Below are 9,266 nucleotides of genomic sequence, written 5' to 3' on the forward strand. Positions count from 1 at the left end.
TCCTATGGCGTGTACAACTGTGTGCAGACGCGCGTATCTAATCCTCTGGTGTGTGGAACTGTGTGTAGACGCGTGTATCTAATCCTAAGGCATGTGGTACTCTGTGCAGACACATGTATCTAATCTGATGGCGTGTACAAATGTGTGCAGACGCGCATATCTAATCCTCTGGAGTGTGGAACTGTATGTAGACGCCTGTATCTAATCCTTCGGCATGTGGAACCGTGTGCAGATGCACGTATCAAATCCTTCAGTGTGTGGAACTGTGTGCAGATGCGTATTTAATCCTCTGGTGTGTGGGACTGTGTGTAGACGCGTGTATCTAATCCTAAGGCATGTGGTACTCTGTGCAGACGCGTGTATCTAATCCTATGGCGTGTACAACTGTGTGCAGACGCGTGTATCTAATTCTCTGGAGTGTGGAACTGTGTGTAGACGCCTGTATCTAATCCTTTGGCATGTGGAACCGTGTGCAGATGCACGTATCAAATCCTTCAGTGTGTGTAACTGTGTGCAGAAGTGCGTATTTAATCCTCTGGTGTGTGGGACTGTGTGCAGACCCGTGTAACTAATCCTCTGGCGTGTGATACTGTGTGCTGAACTGTGTATCTAATCCTCTGATGCGTGTATCTCAGTTTGGATATCAGTGGTGTATTGTGCATGTGGAGTGACCGTGTGTATTGCGGTTGGAATATGAGTGAAAGTCTTGCAGGTTTGTATTGGCGGGGGGCGGGACACTTTGTTTGGAATGCTGTATCTCAGCAATGGTACGTCCGAGCGAGTTGGAGTCTCGTCTTAAACCTTCCCGGATATCTGAAATATCTCTGTACCAAATTTGGTGAAGATCGGTCCAGTCGTTTGGTTTGCATTAGAGAACAGACAGACAAGAATTAATTTTTACTAGAGGGAGGACCCGGCTTCGCATGAGTATATTACAATTTATGTTTGTGTAGTGGCCCCATAAGAATTGTCCAATTTTGCACTGGTGTATTTTGTATGTGGTTTGTGTGTATGTCCATAAGCGTAATGTGATTATGTGTATCTCATTTTGAATGTCAGTGAAAAACCTGTGATCAGTTGTTATGGATACTTGGAGTAAAGCTGTATCTAATCCTTCCCCGTGTAGTACTGTGTTTAGATGCAAGTGTCTAATCCTTGTTAGTGTGGTACTTTGTGCAGATGCACATATCTAATCCTCCCCATGTGATATTGTGTGAAGAGGCGCGTATCTAATCCTCCAGTAAGTGAAACTGTGTGCAGACGTGCGTATCTAATGACTCTGGCGTGTGGTACTGTGTGCAGATGCGCATATCTAATCCTCCCCCATGTGGAACTGTGTGCTGAGACGCGTATCTAATTCTCTGGCATGTGGTACTGTGTGCAGAGGCCTGTATCTAATCCTCCCCTGTGTGGTACTGTGTTCAGATGCACGTATCTAATCCTCCCCTGTGTGGTATTGTGCGAAGAGGCGCGTATCTAATCCTATGGCATGTGGAACTGTGTGTAGACGCGCGTGTCCAATCCCCCGGCATGTGGTACTGTGTGTAGATGCGCGTATCTAATCCTCCCCTGTGTGGTACTGTGTGCAGACGCGTGTATCTAATCCTATGGCGTGTACAACTGTGTGAACACACGTGTATCTAATCCTCCCCTGTGTGGTATTGTGTGAAGAGGCGCGTATCTAATCCTACGACGTGTGGAACTGTGTGTAGACGCGTGTATCCAATCCCCCGGCATGTGGTACTGTGTGCAGAGGCGTGTATCTAATCCTATGGCGTGTACAACTGTGTAAAGACACATGTATCCAATCCCCCGGCATGTGGTACTGTGTGCAGACGCGCGTATCTAATCCTATGGCATGTGGTACTGTGTGTAGACGCGCGTATCTAATCCTCCCCCGTGTGGTACTGTGTGCGGAGACGCGTATCTAATTCTCTGGCTTGTGGTACTGTGTGCAGAGGCATGTATCTAATCCTTCAAAGTGGGGTACTGTGTGCACACACACGTATCTAATCCTCCCCTGTGTGATATTGTGTGAAGAGGCGCATATCTAATCCTTCGGTGTGTGGAACTATGTGTAGACGCGCGTATCTAATCCTACTGCATTTGGTACTGTGTGCAGACGCGTGTATCTAATCCTATGTCGTGTACAACTGTGTGCAGACGCGCGTATCTAATCCTCTGGAGTGTGGAACTGTGTGTAGACGCGTGTATCTAATCCTAAGGCATGTGGTACACTGTGCAGACGCGTGTATCTAATCCTAAGGCATGTGGTACTCTGTGCAGACGCGTGTATCTAATCCTATGGCGTGTACAAATGTGTGCAGACGCGCGTATCTAATCCTCTGGAGTGTGGAACTGTGTGTAGACGCCTGTATCTAATCCTTCGGCATGTGGAACTGTGTGCAGAAGTGCGTATTTAATCCTCTGGTGTGTGGGACTGTGTGCAGACCCTTGTATCTAGTTCTACGGCATGTGGTACTGTGTGTAGACGCGCGTATCTAATCCTACGGCATGTTATACTGTGTGTAGACTCGCGTATCTAATCCTATGGCGTGTACAACTATGTGAAGACACGTGTATCTAATCCTCCCCTGTGTGGTAGTGTGAAGAGGCGCGTATCTAGTCCTACGGCATATGGTACTGTGTGCAGACACGTGTATCTAATCCTATGGCGTGTACAACTGTGTGAAGACACGTGTATCTAATCCTCCCCTGTGTGGTATTGTGTGAAGAGGCGCGTATCTAATCCTACGGCATGTGGTACTGTGTGCAGACGCGTGTATCTAATCCTATGGCGTCTACAACTGTGTGAAGACACGTGTATCTAATCCTCCCCTGTGTGGTATTGTGTGTAGACGCGTGTATCCAATCCCCCGGCATGTGGTACTGTGTGCAGACGGGCGTATGTAATCCTATGGCATGTGGTACTGTGTGTAGACACGCGTATCTAATCCTCTGGAGTGCGGAACTGTGTGTAGACGCACGTATCTAATCCTACGGCATGTGGTACTGTGGGCAGACGTGTGTATCTAATCCTATGGTGTGTACAACTGTGTACAGATGCGCGTATCTAATCCTCTGGAGTGTGGAACTGTGTGTAGACGCCTGTATCTAATCTTTCAGCATGTGGAACCGTGTGCAGACGCACATATCAAATCCTTCAGTGTGTACAACTGTATGAAGACACATGTATCTAATCCTCCCCTGTGTGGTATTGTGTGAAGAAGCGCATATCTAATCCTATGGCATGTGGTACTGTGTGTAGACGCGCATATATAATCCTCCCCCGTGTGATATTGTGTGCTGAGATGCGTATCTAATTCTCTGGCTTGTGGTACTCTGTGCAGAGGCATGTATCTAATCCTCCAAAGTGTGGTACTGTGTGCACACACACGTATCTAATCCTCCCCTGTGTGGTATTGTGTGAAGAGGGGCGTATCTAATCCTACGGCATGTGGAACTGTGTGTAGACGTGGGTATCTAATCCTACGGCATGTGGTACTGTGTGCAGACACGCGTATCTAATCCTATGGAATTTGGTACTGTGTGCAGACGCGCTTATCTAATACTCTGGCTTGTGGTACTGTGTGCAGATGTGCATATCTTATGTTCTGGTGTGTGGAACTGTGTGTAGAACCGTGTATCTAATCCTAATGCGTGTACAACTGTCTGCAGACGCGCGTATCTAATCCTCTGGAGTGTGGAACTGTGTGTAGACGCGCGTATCTAATCCGACGACATGTGGTACTGTGTGCAGACGTGCAAATCTTATGCTCTGGTGCGTGGAACTGTGTGCAGATGCATGTATCCAATCCTTTGGCATGTGGTACTGTGTGCAGACGCATGTATCCAATCCCCCGGGGTGTGGTACTTTGTGCAGACGCGTGTATCTAATCCTTCGGCATGTGGAACTGTGTTCAGACGCACGTATCAAATCCTTCAGTGTGTGGAACTGTGTGCAGAAGTGCGTATTTAATCCTCTTTTGTGTGGGACTGTGTGCAGACCCGTGTATCTAATCCTGTGGCGTGTGATACTGTGTGCTGATCTGTGTATCTAATCCTCTGATGCGTGTATCTCAGTTTGGATATCAGTGTTGTATTGTGCATGTGGAGTGATCATGTGTATTGCAGTTGGAATATGAGTGAAAGACTTGCAGGTTTGTATTGGCTAAGGGGGGGGGGGGGGCACTGTGTTGTTTGGAATGCTGTATCTCAGCAATGGTACGTCCGAGTGAGTTGGAGTCTCGTCTTAAACCTTCCCGGATACCTGAAGTATCTCTGTACCAAATTTGGTGAAGATCGGTCCAGTCGTTTGGTTCGCATTAGAGCACAGACGGACAGACAGACAGACAGAAATTCATTTTTATAATATAGGGAGATAATATAGAGAGAAAGAGATATGACATTACGTACGTTATCCTGGGTACCCCTGTGTCATACATGTGGCATAGACTGCAGTTTGGGCACACAGCAGGGCGCAGAAGGGAAGGAGCGCGATGCGGCTTTTGGAGTACATATTTGGATGTTTGGTATCTGAACGCCATGTCATGATTGTAGAGCCTGTAAGGTACTAGAAAAGTGGATTCCCCAAAGGAGTGACCCCATTTTGAAAACTGCACCCCTCAAAAAATTTATCAGGGCGTGTAGTATTAGTATCCTGGACGTGACTGCACAGCGGATGGCGAAGGGGGAATTAGGGTGGACACTTCTGGTGTCTTTTCCCTCATAAGCTGTATATTTGGGGTGTCCGCTAATATCCGCTCACACAGCTTATATATTCCCTTCCTGCCGCAGCCAAATGTATTCTAATGATTTGGCGATTTTGGTGTTTTTTGTCTTCAAATTGCTAGATGCTATAATTTCTTTATTTTTCTGGTGATGTGGCCATATAAGGGCCTGTTGTTTGCGGGATGAGATGCATTTTGCAATGACACCATCTTTGGGTGCCTACAACTTATTGAATACATTTTATTAACTCTTTCTTGCTGGATTAAAAAAAATAAATAAATCAATCCTTTTTGCATCGCCATCTTCTGAGAGGCGTAACATTTTTATTTTTCGGTTGACAGTGTAGGTTGAGGGCTTATTTTTGCGGGACAATGTGCGCTTTTTAATAGCACTGTTGTGGGGTGCATATGACTTTTTGATCACTTTTTTTTTTATTATTACTTTTTATAGCATATTTTGTAAGGTGAGATGGCGAAAAATCATTACTTCCGGCGAGTTTTTTCCGTTTCTTTTTCCGACATTCACCGTGTACATTAAATATTTCAGTTTTATTGTACAGATTGTTACGGACGCGGCAATACCAAATATGTATTGTTTGTATTAATTTTTTGTGCTTTTATTATATAATTCATTTTCTATAGAAAAAAAGAGATTTTTGGGCTTTATAACTTTATTAATTTTTTTCACACACTTTATTTTATTTTTTCACTTTTTCTTTTAACTTTTTCATGTGTCCATTTAGGACACTTGAATCAGTTGATGCTTTGATGAAAGCATCAACTGATTTTGCATTGTAGCTTGCAAGGCACAGCATTCAGTGTCCTTGCAAGCTACAGAGTTCCGACTGGACGTTATGGGGGGGGGGGGGGGGGGTTAGTACATCTATTTATTGTCAACCTGGGTGCCATGGAAGTAAGTACATCTGACAGGAGTAGCTTATTTGCCCTGATACAATAATTCCCAACTCAATATCCTAACAGTGTGTGTGTGTGTGTGTAAAAAGCATGAAAAAAAATGAAAATGTTATTTGTTGCTATTAGAGATGAGTGAACAGTGAAATATTCGTTATTTGATTCAAATAGCTGCTCAATATTCGACTATTCGAATGAATATCGAACCCCATTATAGTCTATGGGGGAAAAATGCTTAGTTTCAGGGGAACCCACAAATCGACTCAGGAGGGTCACCAAGTCCACTATGACACCTCAGCAAATGATGACAACACCTCTGGAATGCAACTGGGACAGCAAGGGAAGCATGCTTGGGGGCATCTAACAAGCCCAAGTCACAGTTTTACCCCACCATCACAGCCTATCAACTACACATTTTCCACACTCAAAAAAAAAAAAAAGTGGGAAAATACCTGGAAATCTTCTTTCCTCCCCAATTGGATGGATAGAAACCCAAATTTTACTCTAATGAAACCTTAACAAGCACTCCTTTAAATCACATTGCCCATGACAACCACAGATGGAATAGACAATGGGAAATCCAACAGTACTCACCCTTAACTGTGTATGTGTGTGTGTGTGTTGTGGTAAGACCGTCCAAAATTTACTTTTCTGGCCCTTAACGTGAGTCCTTCCAAATTAAGTTAGAGGCCCTTAAACTGAGCTACCAGCAGAGTTTTAGGCCCTTTAACTTAGTTGAACCAGTGTTTTTGGGCCCTTGGGTTTAGTTGAGCCTTGCACCAGCAGTGTTTTTGGCCCTTGAGGTTAGTTCAGCCTTGCACCAGCAGTGTTTTTGGCCCTTGGAGTGAGTTGAGACTCTAATCAGCAAAGTTTGGAGGAATCAGGGTGGATTGAGACTCTAACCAGTAGAGTTTGGGGGAATCAGGGTGGATTGAGACTCTAACCAGCAGAGTTTATACGGTTCACAGCGTATAATGACGGAGGAAGACGACGACAAAGTGGCAGATGACCTCATTGTCACACAGGAGGCTAGTGGGGAAGTTCAGTGCGTCTCATTGCTGCAGCGCGGATGGGGCGAAAGGGAAGAGGAGGAAGAGGAGGAAATGGAGAGTGACCATTCCGGTGGGGGCAGCGAAGTCAGCAAACACTCTGGCACACATGGTTGAATTCAAGTTGGGGTGCTTTTCAAGTGATAAATGCATTGTCAAAAACCTGGAGAGCAACCAATACTGGATTTTTGCAATCCTCGACCCCCGGTATAAAAATAACATCTCAAATTTTATTCCGATAGAGGGGAGGGCCAGTCGCATGAGTCGTTGCCACAAGCAACTGGTGCAGAATATGATGGAGATGTTTCCATCAACTCTCGTTGGCGGCAGACAGGAGAGTTCCTTCAAGAGGCTAACAACTGCCATCCGGTCCACACCCACCAGGGGCACACTCTCTAAGGTCTGGGACACATTAATGGCATCCCCTTGCCAAACTACCGCCACTGAGGGGCCTAGTGTTACCAGGAGGGGCAAGTATAGGCGCATGTTGCGGGAGTACCTGGCCGAGTATAGCCCTGTCCTCTCCAATCCCTCTGCGCCCTACACTTATTGGGTCTCCAAGTTGGATTTGTGGCTGGAACTTGCGCTTTACGCCCTGGAGGTCCTTTCCTGCCCTGCTGCCAGCATGCTATTGGAAAGGGTCTTCAGCGCAGCCGGTGGCATCATCACCGATAAGTGCAGCCGGCTCTCAGCTGACAGTGCTGACTTTCATTAAAATGAACAGCCACTGGATTTACCCATCATTTACATATCCACCAGTGTCAAGCACCCCAACATGAAGTTCCATGTGTGTGCTCAACCTAATGTAAATAGTCTCTTTGTTATTCAGATAGAGTTCCTTGAAAAAAACTTCTATCACTTGTCATGTGACTGGTTGCTCCAGAGTCAATGCACCAGCCTTGCAATTTATGGTTGCCTGTCCCTTCAAATGTGGCATTTCAGTTTCCTTCACGTGAATCAGACATTGTGGTTTTGACTTTCTGCTTAGTATAAGAGGGATGCTGTGTTATCTGCTCTACTTTCCATATAGTACAGTCTTTCTTTATGTGTCCTTGTATGCGGCATCTAAAGCACACACTGGTTTCCTTCCTGTGTGACCTTGTGTCTATAGCCTTAAAGGGGTTGTCTGAGATAATCATAAAGCCCTACACTAATCTAAACACCTTCTCCCTCCTACTTTCTAAATTACATTATCAATCACAAATGACTATGTACCCATATTCCTGGAAGGATCACGTGGCCGACCCAGGGACATTTTTTACTATCCAGTGAAGTTCTGTTTCCCCATTTCTGGAAATGGATTGTCAGTACTACTCCCGCATCCACATCAGCATACTTACACATCTTCTCCCTGTCTAGACTTCCTTCTTCGGGGAATGGCTCCTCTTCCTTTGATGACGTTGGCAGGCGCATGCGTGTCCTGGTTTTACGCTGACAATACATCTCTATTGCGCAAGCTGGGAAAGGCTAGCAGTTGGAGGAATAGCTAGGGAGTCAGGGAGGGGGTTTTAGAGAGGTCGGAGTGAGCTGAAGATAGTGTGAGAGCCTACAACTACCAGAATTTATTGCAGCAGGTAGCTACACACTAGATAAACTAATGCAAAATATATTACTCCTTCCCAGAGAAACCCAGAAATCACTCAAAACACTGCTAAAGTTATACGGGAAGCACTTTTTAACCCATTAATAACACTAACAGACTTAAATATATATATATATATATATATATATATATATATATATATATATATACTTGGCCAGAAAACCCCTTTAAGAGCGGTTTTGGTGTCGGTTTCTGTGTAGTCAAGCGCAAGCTCCTTTCTTCACTGATACTCATCTATGAGCCTGGTCTTTACTAATGTTAGTGTCAGATCTGTCTCAAGCCGTGTCACCAGCACATTGATCAGTGCAGTATACACCACCGTTCAAATGTTTGGAGTTACCCAGACGATTTTGTGTTTTCCATGAAAAATCACACTTTTATTTATCAAATGAATTGCAAAATGAATAGAAAATAGAGTCAAGACATTGACAAGGTTAGAAATAATGATTTTTATTTGAAATAATAATTTTCTCCTTCAAACTTTGCCTTAGTCACATAATGCTCCATTTGCAGCAATTCCAGCCTTGCAGACCCTTGGCATTCCAGCTGTTAATTTGCTGAGGTCATGTGGAGAAATTTCACCCCATGCTTCCAGGATCCCCTCCCACAAGTTGGATTGGCTTGATGGGCACTTTTTGCGTACCATACGGTCAAGCTGCTCCCACAACAGCTCAATAGGGTTGAGATCTGGTCACTGCGCTGGCCACTCCATTACAGATAGAATACCAACTGCCTGCTTCTTCCATAAATAGTTCTTGCATAATTTGGAGGCGACGTTGGGTTATTGTCCTGCTGTTGCATGAAATTGGCTCCAATCAAGCGCTGTTCACAGGGTATGGCATGGCGTTGCAAAATGGAGTGAAAGCCTTCCTTATTCAAAATCCCTTTTACATTGTATAAGTCTCCCACTTTACCAGCACCAAAACAACCCCAGACCATCACATTACCCCCACCATGATTGACAGATGGCGT

The sequence above is a fragment of the Leptodactylus fuscus genome, chromosome 3 (genome assembly GCF_031893055.1).
Source record: "Leptodactylus fuscus isolate aLepFus1 chromosome 3, aLepFus1.hap2, whole genome shotgun sequence".
Lineage (NCBI taxonomy): Eukaryota > Metazoa > Chordata > Amphibia > Anura > Leptodactylidae > Leptodactylus > Leptodactylus fuscus.